This window comes from Parasteatoda tepidariorum, chromosome 10, assembly GCF_982258835.1.
Source record: "Parasteatoda tepidariorum strain Cologne lab strain chromosome 10, Ptep-v5.0, whole genome shotgun sequence".
NCBI lineage: Eukaryota > Metazoa > Arthropoda > Arachnida > Araneae > Theridiidae > Parasteatoda > Parasteatoda tepidariorum.
Window position 1 is genome coordinate 4,384,727 of NC_141764.1, and position 21,135 is coordinate 4,405,861.

At 27.6% G+C, this 21,135-nt stretch overlaps 1 long non-coding RNA gene and 1 pseudogene across 2 annotated transcripts in view; both read right to left on the bottom strand.

Annotated features, from left to right (window-relative positions):
- Window positions 1–512: 512 nt before the first annotated feature.
- On the bottom strand, window positions 513–21,117 carry LOC147802091 (phosphatidylinositol N-acetylglucosaminyltransferase subunit A-like; annotated as a pseudogene). Its single transcript, XR_015429902.1, has 9 exons — window positions 20,894–21,117; window positions 18,257–18,372; window positions 15,570–15,677; window positions 13,307–13,413; window positions 12,276–12,358; window positions 10,135–10,227; window positions 8,068–8,251; window positions 5,482–5,575; window positions 513–1,731 (listed from the first exon to the last, which is right to left on the bottom strand). The product of XR_015429902.1 is annotated as a phosphatidylinositol N-acetylglucosaminyltransferase subunit A-like (transcript).
- The window catches only part of LOC147802092 (uncharacterized), a 408,540-nt gene continuing 387,917 nt past the window's right edge, over window positions 513–21,135 (bottom strand). The window contains exon 2 of the long non-coding RNA XR_015429913.1: window positions 513–709. This is a non-coding gene — a long non-coding RNA (uncharacterized LOC147802092). The remainder of the gene's footprint in view (window positions 710–21,135) is intronic.

The window sequence follows — 21,135 nt, forward strand, 5'->3', positions numbered from 1 at the left end:
AGCATTTAATTCGTATTATTTTCTAGCTTCAAAATCTCTATATTCTTTGAGTTTATCATTCATTTCTAATTTTATTTTTAAAAACCTAACATAATTTACTTTAATAGTTTGTTCGATTTCCTTTCAGAATGCCATACTTATGAAATGTTCATTCCTATACAACTGTGAAGAGGGAAGCGGGGAGGATCAAGAAATGAACCTGTCCCCTCCCAGACGGCTTTTTCGAGCGTTGCGATCGAGAATAACTGGATGCAATGATAATTAAAATTTCTAATAGACCCACACAGAATATTTACAGATTTTAGGGTATTTTGACAAATTTAAATCTCCAGAAATTTTCTGAAAATAAACTGCCTATTCTCTTAGAAATCAGTTGCAAATAAATCTCAAGGTGCAAAAGTAAAAAAAAATTGACAAAATATAAGAGTAATATCTCAAATGGGCATGCTTGTATTATACTTAACAAGGAATCAAAATTATTAAAAGTTTTTTTAAAAAAGAAAGACAAGCAGTTTAAACATTTATTTTTTATTCCTTTTTTTTACAAATACATTCAATGAAATAGTTTAACAGTATCAATAAGTTTAAACATGAAATATATTACAAAAATTCATATCTATAAAATGTTGTTTTGCTGATGAACCTGTAGACACACAAGTGTTTATACAGCAACATCAGATCAGATTAACTGATAAGCTGTATCAATTGTCTGAAAAATTTAAAAACAAAATCAGTTATGGCAGTGAGCTTTTTAATCTGGACACAGCTCAAAAAGTATGTCTAAACATAATGGAAGTAGGAGGTCTAAATGCGTATTTAAGAAAATGGGCTCAGCTAAAAATACCCAGTGGAAGACAGATCACGGGTTAGAGACCCCATGCTGACGGTGGAATGTTTTTGTGGTTTTCCTTTCCATGTAATGTAAAATATTATAAGGATATATTTCGTGATTATTAAAACAGAACCAATACTAATAAATACTTATACTTCAGAACGGCCCCTCGAAAAGAATATCTACTTGGAGAAAATTATTTAATAATGGTAAATTTTGACTATTATGGTTTAGCTGCGAGAAATAGCATCATGCCAAGTGATGCTAAATACATTTTATCTTTATTTTAATGGGATAAATTACAAAAAAAAAAGAGTTTTATTTCATTCATTAACGTAAAGCCATCGCAGATGGCAACAAATATTATTAAATTAAAAAAAATGAAATTATTTCAGCTATATTAATTGAAAAACTTAGTGGAAGAAGCAGGTAAGTGACATTTTCAGAATAAAAAATAAAGTTGTATTTTATTACCAATTTAATAGAAGACGGGACTAATAATTTTTCGCTTCATTGTTCCTAATTTTAAATAAAACCTAACTATCTAAAAAATAAAATCTTATTGCCTAATTTGAAATAAAAAATCATACTAGCATACTAAAAATTTATGTTATTAGTTGTGTTAAGATTTATAGAAAGGCAAAACCAGTGATTCCTAGATATGTCACTTACCTGATTCTTCCATTAAGCTCTTTTATTGTGTCGTTATGTGCTTTTCAGTTATGAGCATGATTCTGTACTGTTTCTCTACTGTGATTTATTGATACTTTACTTATTTTTTATAAATAAAAACACCAAGGATAGTCATTAAGGGGTCAAAATTCCAAACTTCAGCGTCACGGTGACTGGGTACATCACCACGGATGCAACTTTACTGATATCTCTTCATATTTAGAATACTAAAAAATAAGAGGTTTTTAAAAATTTTAATACATTAAATGTATGCTTAATACCACTTTTATAAATTTACAGGACACATTACAACATTCTAAGTGAAACTGTTACCTTTTAAGATATTTTCAAAAAGACTAATTTAATACAAAGTAATTTAGACAAATAGACGACATCACATTAGGATTCAATAATTTATTCTTAAAAAAAAAAAATTTAAAAAAAATCACAATGAAATTTTTTAAAACGGAATTAAATGCTATGTCCATTTTCTTAAACATGCACCCTGAGCTGTGTTCAGAATAAAAAAATCACCAATGATTTTTATCCCCACCAGATGGTGAGTACTAAACAGATTCAGGGGTTAGCCAATTCAAACAACTAACATACAATATATTATCCCTTACATACTGATACAACTGAATAACAGTAACTTGATATATTTATCATATACCTATAAATCTTAATTTAGAAATTCATTGAAAGAAAGATCGATGATGAAAAATTTTGTAAAATTTTTTTAATTTTCTGTTATTAAATATGGTTTTATTAACAACTTTTTGTTCGTCTAAAGTGCAGATTTCCGAATACCTTAATATTTAAAATAAAACAGCAATTGATTCAAATTGGCCACCACTAAATAACAAATTTTTCTTTCAAAATTAAATTAATCCAATGATGAATACATAAAAATTAGTATCAATATTGCATCTAATAATTTCGCGACTGGGTAATATTAAATAAAAAAAAATATTATACAATAGGGAGGAAGCTCTTGACTATCTGGTTTAATGTGGCGGAAGGGTTAGCCAGGTAACAAAATAGCCAGATAGGACATGCAATTAGAAAGATTTTTTAAGATTAATGATTTGTGCAAAAAACTCAGTAGCTATTAATAAACCATATAAATGTAAAGAGTCAAAATATAAGAGCTTGGGCATTCCTCTTTTTTTCCCCACCTACCACGACAAGTTTTACAAACAACCAGACAGTCATGTGCCTTAGTTACATTAGAAATTGAATTATTTCTCTTAAGTACACTTAAAAGTTAGTTAACATAATTTTTTTCAATTTGATAAATTAAATATAACAAATGATGAAAAATTTCCTTCAAAATAGGTAAATTTCAAGCAGAAACTACAGGGTGTTCTGTTATGACTGCCCTCTATGTATATTTTTAGAATCCTTGATCAAAATGAAGAGAAAAAAGTACTCACATACATAAGTGGTCGCAAATTAATATTTACGAAAGAAAGGAATAAAAAACGTTTTATAAATAATTATTGATGAAAGAGGGTGTACAAAACTAAAGCATAAAAGCTTGCTTGATTGCTAAAGAAAACAGACTATTATTCAAAACACCTTCAACCGGCAATTAAACATGCTTTAATGCTATGCACATCCATTTTTCTCAGTAGTAATTTATAATGATTCTAAAAACATTTCTATTTTTTCTCTGGCTAAATATTAGCTCACAACCCCTTACATTTGTATTTTTTGTTTGTCTGTTGGAACCATTAAAAACAATAACAGGGTGGCCACTCGAATCAGATTTCAAATTTCCCTGATTTTTCCAGGTTTTCCAGATAAAAATCTTAAAATTTCCAGGTTTTTGTTTCTTTTTTCTTATAAAGTATAGGATGTGTACAAGAAAAGTGTCTATATTATAAAATATTTTATTCAAAATGTTACTTTTTTAACATATCATACAAAAAATAATTTATTTTGACAATTTTCAAGAATTTTTATTTATTTTTTAATGTTTTGGTACAAAATTTTGAATAAAAAATCATATATTGACCAACAAAGGAGCCTTTTTTTAAAATTAAAATATGTTATAAGAGGTTAAAATGAAATAGAAAAAATTGCCATTAATGCAACAATTGTAACAATTTGTCGACAAACATTGCTGTTAGCGATTGTAAAAAAATGTGTGATTCGTTGGTTTGCTCAGAAAAAATAATTCACAGATTTCATTGAATGGGAGTAGAAAAAGAAAAAGAGTGCGATATAAAATCTATTATCATAAAATTTAACCAACTAATTTTTGGAGAATTTTATAAAGTTAAAAATACAAAAACATTTTGTCAAAATCGAGAAAAAAAAATAACCACCACTTGAACCATAAATGGATTCAGTCCAAGGACAGAATTTAGAAACAGAAGCTAATATCCTAATCCCTTTTTCCAAAAGAATCTTTCCTAAATTTTCCTAAATTCCCATAGCAGTCAAAGGTTTCCACATTTGTTTAGCAACCGTGGGAGAATTTTATATGGCATTCTAGTTTAACAGAACTATAATGGAGCAAATTTTGATGCAAGCAAAGTATTGCTAAGTTGATGATATTTCAACTGTTTGGCGATACATTTCCGTTTAAAAAAAGTGGGTATAATGGATGAAATAATTTAAATTAAGAAAATTAGCAAATAATTTAAATTAGTGAAATTAAAAAAATTATCAAAGAAAAATTTCCAGCTTTTCTTTAAAATTCCCTGATTTTTCCAGGTTTTTATCCAAATTTCCCTGATATTTCCAGGTTTTTTCCAGTATAAAAAAATTTCCTGATAATTCCAGGTTTTCAAGGTTTTCCAGGTGGGTGGCCACCCTGAATAAGAAGGTCAGAACTGAAAGAGTTATTTCGAATCATACTAATTGGGTATGTAATTCACATATTATTTTCAAGAATTAAAGTAGTCCTGGAAAAATAAAAAGCTACCCCAGTTATGACAGATAAGTGTAAGTACAAAGCACAAGATAAAAACATCGCTCAAAATAGCTTTTGTTAAAATAATAGGATTTTCACAAACTAAGTCGAAATTTCTTGGTTTAAAAAGGTGGCCTTAAATATACTGCTTAATTATTGCTAACTATTGAATAATTATTCATCAGGATGCGTAGCCAAATCTTTCAAGAAAAAATAAGCACTTTTCAAGCATTCAAGAAATATTTTTAAGCACTATATACATTAACAAAATGCAAAATACTTTACATGATCATGATAAAATAACCAATTTCTGACAAAGAACTCTTTTCTTGATTATTTTAGCCATTATAAAAAGATCAAATGATTTTTCGGTTTGATATCAGAGGGTGAAAAAGGAAGCCTGAAATTGAGAATATCTTGCTAAATGCAGCAGAGTCAATAACTGATTGCTAATGCTTACAATTGTAGGGTCACAAAATCTCCATGTTCCCACAACAAAAATTATACATATGGGGGTACTGGATTGGAGACTGAACGAAATTATGATCTGAGAATGTAGGAATGGATCCGCCCTATAAACAGGTGCGTCCTATGGGTGCGGCAAAAGTAGAATTATTTGCCATAGATGGCACCATTGGAAAACAAGAACAATGCACCCCCAGTGCCTTAATTACCTACAATAAAAACATCTGGTTTATATAGGTTTAATTTAGGTACTTTACAGGTTTTTGTAAGAAAAAAATTTAACTTTCCTTGACTATTCACTGCTTTTTATAGTCAAAATAAAATTTTCTGACAATTCCAGGTTTTCCCTGACCCATGGGAACCATGATATAAGACCTGAGAAAGAGAATTGCTGGACCTGGCTTAACCTTGGAAAAGAGGTTTGACAATTTTAGCCATATTATTTTATAAAGATTAATTTTCAAGTGGGTCAAAAATGTAACATATTAAATCTTTCAAAATTTAATATGTTATATGAAAAAGAAAGTTTGAAAATTAAAAGCATTTTTGAAAATTTTATATGTGGAGGACCCAAGAGTTGTTTACTTACATCTTCTGGTATATACCATGAGAGGAAGAGATATACTAAATGTTCTATGGCTTGTAGAAGCATAAAGAAAGCTACATATCCTTGAAGCCAAAATCTGTCAAAGAAAAGACATGACTCATTAGTTTAGACATGAAAATAACCCCTCGTCACATGGCGAGTCAACAAAAAAAGTGGCTACTTCAATTAAATAAACAACCGGTCACTTTTTCCAGTCTTTTTTTATTTTTTATGAAAATTGTGATAAAAGTACATCAATGCAGAAAGAAGGTTCTTTAAAGTTAGCATGTTCAACTAAATAGTGTCACATATTTATAATATTTTTATTGCTTAATTAACTTTTTATAGCCCTAGATTGTTTCGAATACAGATTTTATTAAAAATTTAACTTAATCCAATAAAAAAAGTTGGCAAAGTGGCTATTAAATGGAAAAGACTACTTGGTATTGGTTACAAACTCATTAGGTTTGAGGAAAAAGTAGTTACTAAGTCTACCAAATACTGGAAAGAAGTAAAATAAGTGGCCATGATAGGTATGTAGACACCTAAAGGCACATCCATTTGAAGTGTGAACAAATTAAAAGATTTATTCATACACTTCTAAAGTGCCTTTTTTAGCGTAACATGATATGAGCAACTACACACAAATAGAAATAAAAAAGACTAAAATAGAGATAAAAAAATAGAGTTAAAATAGAAATAAAAAAAGTGTAAAAGTGTGTTATAGTTTCTGACATCATTCATGTTGAGTACATTAGTTAGTTAGAAAGAAGTTAAATAATGGTAGGTATGTAAACACCTAAAGGCACATCCATTTGAAATGTAGGAATAAATCAAAAGATTTAAAATAGCAAAGAAACGCTTCTCAATAGTTTTTGTACGAAGGAAGATATGGTGGGCGCATATATTTGCTTTATTAACGTAAATATCTGACAGACGTAAATTAAAACATATTCCTTTATGCCGTTTAATTTATTAAACATATAATTTTATTTATTTAAACAGTATAAAAATGTATTTCCCTCAACAACAAAAATTTTTTTACTATAGCGGATGGCTAACAATTTTGAACAAATTATAAACATACAATTTATTTTATTTTTAATATTAGCATGTTGACAGCAACTGGGAGACTAGCCGTAAAAGCCGATTTCTTGTATCATGACATGTTGATTACATTAAGCTTTTATCTTTCCTTTTTTTTTTTTTAAATAGATTATATGCTTTTCTTCTATCTTGAGTTTGTATTTAGAGTCAGTATTAATTAGTATAAAAGATGAAAGGTTAGTATAAAATGAAGTTAGTAAAAAAGGTTAGTATAAAATAGGGTACAGAGAGGGCAATTTTAGACTTTTGTCTTGTTCTCTCGATAGAAAAGGTTTTGCTTTTACAACTTCCGCAGCTGGTACCCCCTGAAGACGTCAGCTTTGGTTGTCATATTTATCCAATTTTTTTCATTGTCTCAATTTTTTTTTTTTGGATTCACTGCTGCTAAGCGCGTTTTTTTCATTGGAAGTATTATTGTTTTTGATTGATTTAAAATTTTGAATTCTTTACTTAATATATAAAAGGTGAGGTTTTTTTTTCTTCGGGTATATATGAGAACATTTCATACTTTAAAAATTAGAAATATTAAATGCTATGAATTTAGTAAGATATCTCATTTCAAGCTACAAATAATTATTTATTAATTTTAAGATCAACAAGATATTTTTTTCTTTGATGTTACTAATTAATGTTTGTAAATTTTAAATGCTATGAATAAGATTTTTCCTTATTTTGTATCACTAATTAAGATCTGTCGATTTAGAATGTTATTAACTTAGTAAAATATTTTCTTGTGTTATGTGTCTAATGTGTGTTTTTATTTCCTATGCACAATTTATAAAATTATTAATAGGGTTGATGTAGAAAATACATAAAAACAATCAATCAATGTTGTCCTTTCCGATACAAGTGAGTATTATTTACATACACTTAAGCTTAAACAAACATTATGTCTTTTGTTTAAATAATCTGAAAAAGACATAACTTTAAACCATTCAAAACCTGATTATCCCTTCAATAATTCAACTTCAAAAAAATATGATTTAAATCATTAAATCCAGTCTTTTATTTATTTCAACCTTTCTACATGAATAGGGTATAAAAAAATGTATTTTTTTATGTCCTACAGATGTAAAAAGGATTTAAAAAAGTTGATCACTTTTGACCTTTCTGATTTTTAATTACATAAATGTAAGCTTTCACAATGTGCATGCATAAATTACGTTTTTTAAAATAATCTAATAAAGATGAAATAAATTAAATAAATAAAGATTTTATAAATGTGATTTTAAAAAGCATAATATTCATTCAATAATTCTACTTAAATTAATTTAAATAATGTCTCCAAATTCACTTTTTTTATTTATTAAAGAATATTTTTTTTCCTTTATCAAACAGGGCCAATTTTTAAAAAATAAGAATAAAGTAAATATGATATAAAATAAAATGTTTAGAAATTCATTCTCAATGCTTTACAAAAAGTAAAAAGTTAGTTCTTTCATTTGATTATTTGATTAAAAAACATAATATTTTGAGTCTTACTTTTTCAATCGACAAGAGAGGGTATTAACCGGCTCATTGGTAACTTGATGGTAAACCTTTTCGACCCTGAAAGCAACATCATCCCACTTATACATTTTTGATAGTTTTTTAAAGGCAACATCTTTAGGGACTACTTTATTGTTTATCCTAGCATCCATAGCTTACTCCAAACCTTTTATCAAACCTGTTTAAAGGAACATGACATTCAAATAATGTATTTTTCTTTTTAAATAAAAATATGGATAATGAATGCTAGTTTAATTATTTAATATAGACAAGTCACAGACTCTTGATTATGATTCAGTAGCGGCAAATATTTATCATTAAATTTTTTGGCAAAACAGTAATAAAATATTTTTTGTGTACATATTATTTTCTTTCATCTTTTATTTATTTGCATTCAACATTTTCAATAACATTTCAGGGAAGCAACAAACACATCTGACTTTAATCAAATTTACGGTGCAAGTATAAATTTATTATAACAGGAATAAAATTATAAATTCCAGTAACAGGAATATAAATTCTTGTTGTAATTGATTTATCATTGCAGAACTGTAAAATTAATATTATTAATGTTTTAGTTTAGTCAAATCGATACATATAAATTATGTTATAAAGCACTTTTACAACAAGGCGCAAGAAAAAAATTTGCTCAAATAACTTTCAATATAACTTAATGAAAAATAAATAAATTAACAAAATATAACAAATAATAACAAGAGTAAACTTTTACTAATAAATTAATTTAATTGGTTTCAGAGTGGCAACCTTTTGCAACGATGCAGAGGCGCTAACGCTTATTGAAATTTTCAACAATGAATTGTAAGTCTATCTCCTATCCCCGCCAAAGCAATTCCTTTAAAGAGTCCAAACTTTTGTGTATAGAGCAAACAAACGATTTCACATTTTCTTCACTTAAACGACTCTAAAATAGCACATTTTTGGCTTCAGATTGTAAAAAAGCCAAAACAACAATCTGTTAACTAATAGATATAATATAAAATAGTTTATAATTAAAGTAAAAAGAAATGAACACACAAATTAGAAAGAAATTAGTTATTTCTATTCTATGATATAATAACTTTGTCCAAGTTTTTTTCTGCACTTTGTAATGATTGAAGTTGAAAATAAACTTTGTTAACAAAATTATACAAAGAATAAACTAGATAAACGTATCACACAAAAAATTTTAAGTAGATAGCAACAAAGAAATATAAGGAACCCCTCGTACACTTTTTCCGCTTCTTTTTTGCTGCAGCTACAATTATTGTCAAATCAAATATAAATGTTAAGAATACTGGTAAATCACTGTACGAAACTCTAGTAGTTAATTAACGCATATGTCTTTTTAAAAAATTTACATTGATATTTAGCAATAAGTGTTAAATCAATTTTTTAATAAAAAATAGATTTTTTTTAAAAATAGATTTAAACTTTTACATAATTTAATAAATGTGATTTTGCAAAATTTCTTTTATTGTGTCTGTGTAGGTACATAGCCAGATTTTTCAATAATAAGCACCTTTATAGTACTTTTTAAGCACTCAAAACTATTATTAACAATTTTCGGAAATATTTTAATCACTGTGCAGTAATAAAAATTATTTTTTTTCTATCATTCAGAGTTCTTAATTTATAAACATAAAATCAATAAAATTCAAAAACATTTGTAAAAACTTTACATAATCATGATAAAATAACTAGATTCTGATAAATATTGCAGAGAAAATTGTGAAAATCATGAATTTTTTGTAATTTAGAACGCCAATCGACACGGCAAAGAAAAGATAGAAAATTAAGATCTTTTTACAAACTCTGATTAAAAAAAGTACCTTTAAGGGCTTTTAAAAACATAAATAAAAAATTAGCACCTTTAAGCACTTTTTAAAAACGCTACGCACCCTAAGGTATGAGACCTGATTATAGTTTGAGGCAGTTAAGAAGTTGAAAAATAAATTAAGCATATGAAAACAATATTCTTAAAATATATACCACAAAATTAATTTAATATGCTTGATCATTTTTCAGAAAAATTCAAATTTAGACAGTCAAACTTATATTTACCAATGACAGTTGGTTCAGTTAACCAAACAAGTTCGGGGGGGGGGGGGGCAAAACTTCAGGCCACCACCAACAATAGTGCTCACAACTTGAAGTCTAAATAAGATAAATTATAGGTATGAAATGATATAATATAACAATCGCTAAACAATTTGCAACATAAATTGTTGGAATTTGATTAATTAAAATATATAGTTTAACCCTTAATAAGACTAATACATCCCACAAACTTCATCAGTTTTTAAATATCATAGGGAACCTATTTTCCTCTCTACTCCCTGTGGTTTCAGTTTTAATTATTTTCAAGAGATATTCGCGATATTGTCTAAGTTATTGAACAGGGTTGCCACTTGATTTTGGAAGAAAAAAATTCCCCTTGTTTTCCCTGTATGTGTCATACACAATATATTAAGAGGAGACACAATTAGTGTTTTCTTGTGTGAGCTATATTGGGCTAACTATACTAGTTTTAATTGCTAGAAAAACTTAAAGTAAAAAAGAAACAGCTGAACTTAAATAATGCTATAGTGAGTGAAATAGTTAAAATAGCTGAAATATCTTCACTAAAGATTCCAGAGTTCCACTTTGAATGGTCACCATTTTTTTAAAAGACAAAAATAAAAAACGAATTCCCTGTATTTTTACAGTTTGTAAAGAAAAGCTCAAAAATTCCTTCCATTTCCCCTGTATATTTTGGTGATTTTTAAATTCCTGTATTTTCCAGGTTTTCCTTTTTCTAAGTGTAGTGGCAACCCAGTTGAATTTCATGATATGCGTTGAATTTTAATAATAATTTAGAATCTGTCTGGCAGCCATAAAATAAAACAAACACCCATAAGTATAAATTCAGGACATTTCCATACAATAGGCAGCAAAAGTATTAAAATTATTTCCATCTCTGTCGTGAGATACGAAAGAAAACTCATCCCAAAATCTCTTTTATGTGCTTTACGAACCAAGCTAACCTTAACTTTCTGGTATAACATATATACATGCTATTGCTTGAAAAGCAAGCTTTGTCACCAATACTTGATATGACAGTATGCTGTCCAATAGCACCATATGTTTAAAATTTCTGCTGCTATTTCAAAAAGGATAAAAAATAAATCTAAATAATTACTTCGTAACTAAGTTTTTATTTCTATAAAAATACGAAATTATTCTGAATAAATACTAAGCATATAACTAACCTAAACTATAACTTGAGACTACATAACAAAATTAATTTAAACAAATGCTTAACATATAACTAATTATATTTAACACTACTTAAATCATTACAACCTAACAAAATGAACCACTATAAATGACTACAATGTTGCCAATTTAGCTAGAGAAATACCCATATATTTGGTGCAATGTAAGAGAAATAATTATATAGATGTTTTGTTCAGTTATCTGATGAAATCTACAAAAAAAAAAAGTTATCTATGAAGTTATCTACAAAAAAATATATATATATACTATAGTTTGTCTAAAGTAAGAACTCCCCTAGCCATTTGTCAGGACCCGTGCCGGTGGCTATGGAAATGAGGTATAATTATTTCAAGTAGGGTCACTGTTTAAGACAAGTTTTTGCTCGAGTTGGCAAGAGAGAAAGGGAATCTTTTTCTTCCATCTATTGTGTTAGCCCCAGAGAAAAGAGAATCTACCCTCCGTGAAATGCAATATTCTTGTTTCCATAGCAGCAGACGGCCTCAGACTTTGTGGCAAGGGGAATTCTAATCATATACAAACTATAATGAAGTGCTTTGTTTACATAAATGTGGATAACAGTTAAGGTTAGAGTGAGGTCAAGAAGAAAGTTTAATACACAGGAGCTATTTTCCTCTTGTGTGTTTTGTATTTGTTTATTTGATTGTTTCTCAACAAATTAATTTACAGTTATAAACAAAGAATTTAGAAATTCTGTATGTACAGAAAATCACATTTATGGCCAATTCTTTGCTGCAGGTTAAATTTTGAAAATCCCCACCACCTTTTCATAAAGAAACTGATCTTATAAATCAACGTAATAAGCTAAAGGAATTTCTTTGTATAAATAAATCTCAAAAATATTTTAACATAACATTACCAAAATATTTAACTCTACAAAGGGTATAATATATAAAAAAAAATTATATTAGCAATAAAATATTAAATACCCACAACAAGCTGCTTCTGAAATTGCAATACAAAATGCTTCTGTAAGTGATGCATTCAGGTAGATATCACCCTTCACAAGAACCTAAACAGAGATTACTATTTTTTTTAATTCATTTCGCAGTCATAAAAAACATAACTCAAAATTGATAATGCTATTTGAGATTAGTATATAAAGATTCAAAATTTTGAAAAGATAGGAGCAATTCTTAGAAACCAATATACGGCAAAATAGAAAGTAGTCTAGCAGATTTCATGTAACAGCATAAAAAAAATTAGAGTTACAGTTTTCGCATAACAGCATTAAGAAAATTATAATTCTTATCAAAAAATGTCATATGTATGTTATAGAGTTTTAATGCACAGAAAATCAGTAATTCGACTTACGTACTATGAAGTGTCAAATACGATAAAAAAAAAATCATAGAGCGGGTGCAAAAAATATTTTATGGTTCATTCTCTTGAATATGTAACTTTTCAGCAATGTAATGTAATTTTTTTGAACCCTTTATTTTTTAAAAATTTTTCAACAAAATTTTCAATCAAAAAATTTAACTTTTACTTTCAAAATTGAAATTTTAGAGACTTTTTAATCAAAAAAATTTCTTATAGAAATAATAAAATCAACAATTAAAAAAGTAAACCTAAGTTAGAATGTGTACCATACCAGGCAAAATAACAAAAAAGTTTAACAAAAATCGAATATTGCATCTATCGCATCCAATTTAATCTTGCAAAAGAAAAAAAAACATACATTTGCAAAATGCATTTAAAGTTTTGCTAACAAATGTGACTACCTTAATGCACATAAACCACTCTAGAAACCAAACCACCAATCAGAATTAAGTTACATTTGTCATAATTTGTACATTATATGTAGAATAAAATAATTTAATATTTTGACTGAAATGAGCATATAACTTATTTTAATCAAAAATTATATTATAAACTATAAACCATAATTAAAAAACTATAACATTAAAGAATAACTATAATAAAAGTCTTTGTGAGATAAACGGAAGAACATATTTACATCTCGGACATTTTCATGCTTTGCGGCTCCAAGAAGAGTCACTCTTTCTTGCAGTTGGCAACGTTCTCGAACTTCTTCTAAAACTATTCTCTTAGGACCATCCCCACCTGTAATAATAATAATAAAAAAAAACTTAGTTGCATCAAAGTTTCTGCTCCAGTTTAGAACATTTTATTTCTCTAATTACAGACGCACTTTGATATTGATGATTTTACATAAAATAGTTTAACTCATTTTAAGCCAAGTATATAAATTTTATAAAATGAATTATTTTCATTCAAATATGGTTACATTACATTCATTAAGAAACAAAATTTCGTGTATAAAAATTATATTTTATTCAAGAAATAAAATGGTGCGTATGAGCACCATTTACCAAATCAATGAACAAACCATTTCGGTGAACGCTTGTTTCCTTTTATGAAATTTATTTTATATTTTTCTTATTTTATTTATTTTATTTAGTTGAACTGACTTTCAACTTTAATCCATCATAAAACATAATGACAAATCTTAAAAGGAATAATTATAAATTTTCAAAAAAATTTTTTCGTCAATAAATTCTTTAAGTTTAAAAAAACTTGAATAGTTAAAAAATTTATATAATAACTTGAATAGTTAAAAAATTAGGACATATTTGTCATGGATGTGGCCAATGGTTTCACTACATTTGGCTATAAAATTTAACGCCCTGCTTCATCGACATTAAGTTCATTGTAAATGTTTCATATCCTACTGTTGTACACAATTAAGGGAACTTGCTATAATTTTTCCTCAAAATATATTTAAAAAATGTAAAATAACTTACTTTAAGAAAACAAAAATATCGTAAATTACAAATACAGTTGCAATAATGTTATTTGTATCCTTGTAAATCAGAATTGTATGGTTTGGGGCATTTTAAAGAATGGTTTTAGACATTTTCAAGGTTTGAATTTTGTCAAAAAACAGTTGAAGTACACACTACTTGCTTAGGAAGAGTTTTAGCAAAACAAACATTGTAAAGATTTTTACTAATAGCAAGTATTTAAATCAAATTTGATGACATGACAAAATTCATTGAAATTATTGAATAATGTGGGGATATGAGTAGACACCTAGGATAAAATAACTATTGTATACATAAAAATCAGATGAAAAGTATGATTGGTTCATGCATTCTTATTGGTCAAATAAATCATGTGGTATGAGATCCAGTTTTCAACTGTATGAAGAGTTATTTGATTGTCAACAGCATAAGACTAATAAAAGTTGGTAAATAAAATTAATAAAGGAATTTTTAACTTACAAAATATATGTCTTCTCCTTAATTTAAAGATAGTTATAATGTAATATTTATTACTCATCCTTTCTTATTTTTTTTTGGTTTTTGATTATTATTTCAAATTAGAGGCTGAAAACTGAAAAAGATTCCTGAACCCATAGCCATTAACAAAATTTGCAAAACAAAATAGTTACGATCAGATATATAAAAAAAAAAACTGAACTACATTAGTAATCATAACTGTTACTTTAAATAAAGTTATATAACCGTTTCTCTAGAGCAGTCTTTCTTAACCTTTTTGGTATAATGGACCCCTTTTAAATTTTTTTAAGAAGTCACGGACCGCCCCCTGTGAAAAAAATTATTGCAAAAAACATCAATTATTAAAAAACATTTAATTTTATTATTTTAATAGTATACAAAATTTTTAAAATTTAAATTTTTAATGTGAAGGTTGCTGCTGCTTTTCCTTAATTAATAAATTGGATTGGGGGATGGTATTCCACAAAGCAACGCGCATATCATGTTCAACATTCAATCGATTTTGATTTTATTGTCACAAGTGTGGAAAATCCCTCTTCGCAAAGATTCACTGTAGCAAATGGAATTATAGCTGCCATAGCTCACTTCACAAGCAATGGGTAGGCTTCCAAACATTTTAAAAATTAGGAGTAGTCAGCGGACCCCCAAAATATGACTCATGGACCCCTTAGGGGTCCATAAACCACAGGTTAAGAAACCCTGCTCTAGAGCATGGCTGAAAAATATTTTAAAGATATTTTTTTCTTTCATATTTTTACTAATATTTGAGGCAGATCAAGGGTCAAGTTAATAAGGTCTCTTGGGCCACTTTTGCCAGTCAGCCATAAGTTGTGAATCCTCCTGTTTTAAAATATTCAACAAAATGTTACATTATAACTCAATATGCGATATCCATTAAGACTGGTATTTAAATATCGCTTATGAACTTAAAGGGAAAAATACATTTAAAGCACATACCAATTATAAAATCTACATCGGGGTATCTGGAACAAATTTGTGGAATCACTTCTGCAAGTAGATCTATTCCTTTTCTATAAACAAGTCTACTGATGACAACGATTGTAACTAAAATAAATTAATATTCATTTTAGAACATAAGATTACTTGTACAATGAAATTATTAATATGAAACTTTATAATAACATAAATATTAAACAATTTTGCATTATTAATAAATATCTATATATATATATTTTTAGTGTGCGTAGCCTGATTTTTAAACAAAAAAATAAACACCTTTTAAGTACTCCAAAAACATTTTTAATCACTTTCCAAAAAAAAAAAAAAATCATAATTAGGATCTGTGCAGTAATAAAAAATTTTTTTCTTCTATCGTTTAAAGTTCTTCATTTATAAACATAAAATTAATAAAATTCAAAAACATTTTCTAAAACTTTAAATAATCATGGTAAAATAACTAGTTGCTGATAAATATTGCAGAGAAAATAGTGATAATCATGATTTTTTTGTAATTTAGAACGACAATTAATACAGCAATGAAAAATCTATTTTTAAAAGATAGAGAATTAAGCCCTTTTTACAAACCCTGATTAAAAAAAGCACCTTTAAGGGCTTTTAAAAAACGTAAATCAAAAATAAGCACCTTTAATTACTATTTAAAAACTCTATGCACCCTGTTAAATATGTGTTGTGTCTAAACCAGTTATTTAAGCTTGATTATTATGAAACTGGTGGAATACATGGATTCTCAAAACTACAATTATTTTTTTGAATACATCGAACTGATGAATGAATATGAATCAAATTAGGAATATGAATGAATGGTTATGAATATAATTGTGTTGAACATAAATGAGAGTTAACAGACATTGAATACCCAGTAAAATTGGAAGGATTCAGACAATATCAGGTGATCAGATCAAAAACAGGATTTGAGTAGTGATAATGAAAGTCTGGCAAGGTGGAGTTACAATCCTAATGCAGAGTTTGTCTATGTCTATATTTTAACTTATACATATATATATATATATGTTACGCTTTGAAAGTCTAAACATTGTAAGTTCGTAGTGTGGCCAGTGCTTCTTGAAAAAGATACAGGAAAATGCAGGAATCATAATATAATTTTATTAAAGTAAGGGCCAGAGCCCCAGAATGACAACCTTACATGCTGGGGGATAGGTAGAGAATAGCACATTTGACCTTGGAAAGAGGGTTTTTATATCTTTCTGGACAATATATTTAAATGTTAATAGGTCTCAGTAGCATGGGACTGATCAATTTCCCAAGCTGCTAAAGCCACATCATCACATTTTTTGAGATAATTAGATCAATATTATTACTTTCTTGTGGGAAAGGTTTTTAAACGTTTGCGCGTTGGATAAATGCTCTATTTAAGGATTATATTTAATATATAATTGTTTTAACATTACATAATATTATCTGTTACGCTTTGAAACTCTAAACATTGTAAGTTTGTAGTGTGGCCGGTGCTTCTTGAAAAAGATACAGGAAAATGCAGGAATCATAATATAATTTTATTAAAGTAAGGGCCAGAGCCCCAGAATGACAACCTTACATGCTGGTGGATAGGTAGAGAATAGCACATTTGACCTTGGAAAGAGGGTTTTTATATCTTTCTGGACAATATATTTAAATGTTAATAGGTCTCAGTAGCATGGGACTGATCAATTTCCCAAGCTGCTAAAGCCACATCATCACATTTTTTGAGATAATTAGATCAATATTATTACTTTCTTGTGGGAAAGGTTTTTAAACGTTTGCGCGTTGGATAAATGCTCTATTTAAGGATTATATTTAATATATAATTGTTTTAACATTACATAATATATATATACATATATAAATACAAGAAAACATGAAGAAAGTTAAGAAAAACAATAAGTTTCATTTTTTTTCCGTCCCCCCTCCCCCGGTTTTTCAAATAAAATCCTTTTCTTTTTAACTGTTGTTATATATATATATATATATATATATATATATATATATATATATATATATATATATATATATATATATATATATATATATATATATATATATTACTAATTTCAAGTAACAGAAGCGTTTCCTGTTTACAAAATTTTTTTTTTAAAAAGCCTTATGAACAGAATAGAACAGCATATAATTTTTTTAATCATAAATGTAAGAATTTTTTTTTTGATATACATTGTAAAGAATAGATATTCTGATATCATTGGCGATATTGTCCTGTAACAAAAATTTTATTGTGTAGTTTACTTTTTAAAATTTTATCGACTTGGAAATTACTTTTTATACTATCAATCAGTCATTGAGAATTTTTTTCATTCTCAAAGCAAAGTAAAAAAAAAAAAAAAATGCATTTTTTAAAAATAAATCTGCAGAAAAGGAAGAAAAAAAGCTCTGCAGAAAAAAAAATCTTTCCAAAAATTCTGCAGATAAAAAAAATCAAACTTCTTTGCTTCCCAAATAAAAATTCTTTCTGCAAGAGCTCTGAAGTATTCTGCGACAATGTCGCTGTGTCCCCACGATTCTGCCACAGGCTCTTATATATAGTTAAGATATGAGAGAGCCTATATTTTAACTTTGGGACATCAGTGCCATGAGAAAACAAAAGCTAAAATGAATACAAATGAAATTTTACAGAAAAAATAAGGTGAACATGTTGGCATAAATTACTTTACTTCTTGACTTTAGCTTTGGCAAGAAATCTGGCTTGAAGATCGTTGTATCCACTGCATTTGGTATAACTGATATTGTATTTGGACAAACATTTGCTCTAAGAGCAGTATTTTCTTTCCTAATTAAAATAAGTACATTTTAAAAAATAAACTTTAAAAGTAAAAACAGCAATTATGAAATCAAAATAAATTTTTAAAAATGGCGTGTAATAAACAAAAAAGCTTTAAATTTATGGTAATAAAATAAGAAAATCATGTATAAAGCAGATAAATACTACAATTCCAAAGAAGAGCAGTAAAAATTCCATAAGAAAATTGAAACCAATAGAACATTTTAAAGAAAAGAATGAAAAATATAATAAGGACGTCCGGAGATGACGTCGTCAGGGGGTAACAGCTCCGAAAAAGAAAAAAAAACACAAAACCTTTTCTAAAGAGAAAGAACTTCAAATATTTAAACTTTGCTCTCACTGTATTCCTAAGATTTTGCAAAAAGTCCAGGAGGAGAGAATACAGAAACAAAATAAAAAAGTAAAATATATAAACTAATTACAAAAGGAAAACAATGTTCAAAAAACCTGCTTAAAAATATTCCATAGTTAAACCAAAACAGCACACTACTTTCTGAAAAACCTTAACCATACAGAAATTCACTAACAAACTACGCCTCCATTTTATGAGCAGAAAGAAGGAAAAAAACGTAAGCAAGAAAGTTGTTGCCATTTGTTAGTAGAAAAGCTTAACTGGGGCAACTCAGTTTACTTTTGTATTTTGTTTTTTTATTCTCTTTTTCTCTCTTTCTGGACTTTTTGCAAAACCTTCGAGGTACAGAAAGAGCAAATTTCAGACATTTGTCATACTCTCTCGATAGAAAAGGTTTTGTGTTTTTATGACTTCCGGAACTGGTACCCCCTGACGACGTCAGTTTCGATTTCATTAATACATTTTTCATTATTTTCTTCTTTAAAATTTTCTATTTAAATATATGAGTAATAATTATAAAAGCTAAAAGATATACACTAAACAAAATCGAATTGCATAAATCTGTGCAAACATTATTTGTGTTTTTGTTTTCTGGTATTTCAGCCGGAATTATGAAAATGGATTCGGAATTTTCTGGAATTATGAAAATGGGAACTATTACTCTCAAATTACATTACAACAAACTGACACTTACAATAATGAATAAACATAAAGTGTTATAGGATGAATAAGAATAAAATAGGATATTAAAACTAATAAAAGAACTTCAACTTTTGTGATTCTATTTTTTCAATGTAAAGCATTTGTGATCAGACTACTTAATACTTAAAAAATTACTCCATTAATGTTTCGTTCAGGTTCATAAAACATATGCAAAAACTGGAAACAATTCATCTGTTCAAATTATATCCATTTAAGTGAAAAATTTTGCCAATTTGTTAAAAAAAATAAATTTAAAAAAAAAAAAAAACTTTAATAATTTTCCTTAATTCTATTTAATTTTTTTGAACAAGATAACTTTTTTAAAAAATTTGCATCAATTTTCAAGCATCCAATCTAAAGTTATTTTCAGTCAGAAAAAAAGTGCTAAAAAATTACGTTTGGTGCAGAGAAAATAAAATTTTAAAAGACATATATGTGAAAACAAATGCTCTTCTTTACTCTGCCATTCTTTCTACTCTGCCATTTTATCTGTTTACATATATATTCTCAGAAACTTGCCATTCTCAATCAGCATACATATATCTGATAAGGTAATACATACCTGCCAACATTGTAAAAAAAAATAACGGAGATTTTACTGTTTTACTATATCATGTATAATCATTTAAGTCAAAAAGAGAAATTCAAAAGTGGAAATAACATAAGCACTTACATTTAGCGAATTAAAAAATATGTATGTAAATCTTAATCTAAAGAAGATTCTTTTAAACCATTATTTATAATTACTTAAACTATTTTATAACGATTGTTAAACAGCCGACCCAATTTTTGGTTTATGGATACTAGTGTTTAACTCTGTTGCCTTGTAATTTTGAACCCAATCCAGAAGACAAGGAAACTCCTGGATCAATCCAGTATTGGAAGAAATTTTATATTGTGGAGGACATTTTGATAGAACTAACCCGCATTTGCGTTACATGGAAAGGAAAACCACGAAAAAATCCCAAGGGTAGCCTGACCGCAAAAGGTACTTAAAATATTAACACTCAGCATACTGCATACAACTTTTTCAACAAATATGGAGAAATTTGAGAATATACAGGCAAACAGGTGGTAGTCGTAAAATGCAGGAGTCATTGTTAAAAAACAGGAGAATTGGCAGGTATGGTAATAGAACTTCGAGTAACATGCTGCTAAGAGTATAAAAACTTGATTCTTCAAAGAAAGAAATTCATAATTAAAAAAGAAATAATACTCAGATTCCAAAATGGTGGCCTGATTCCTAAGAAGTACCAGAACAACATACATGTGTGTTACGACCTCATTGCATAACAATGAGAGGAGTTATTACGATAAATTAATGTTATAATTTAACAAAAAAACATGAGAATACCTTAAAAAGATATTAATAAACAATACACATTTTATAATCGTAAAGAAAAATTAAACTATATCTAGTATATAGTAATTAAAAAATATCTAAATATAGCATACCCAGTATGAGACATACATATCACATGATTACAGACACTCAAAGTCATTTGGAGAAGTTTATTTGTGATTATGGCACTGGCATCTGCAAACCCAAATAGGGAATGATCTGTAAAAACTGCTTTTAGTACCATTGTCTTAGCGTGAAGCATTGCTTCATGTGCTAACACAGAAAATGCCTGAAAAAAATTAACATAAATTAAAAAAATGTTAAATATTTTATATTTTTAAACATCAAAACTGTT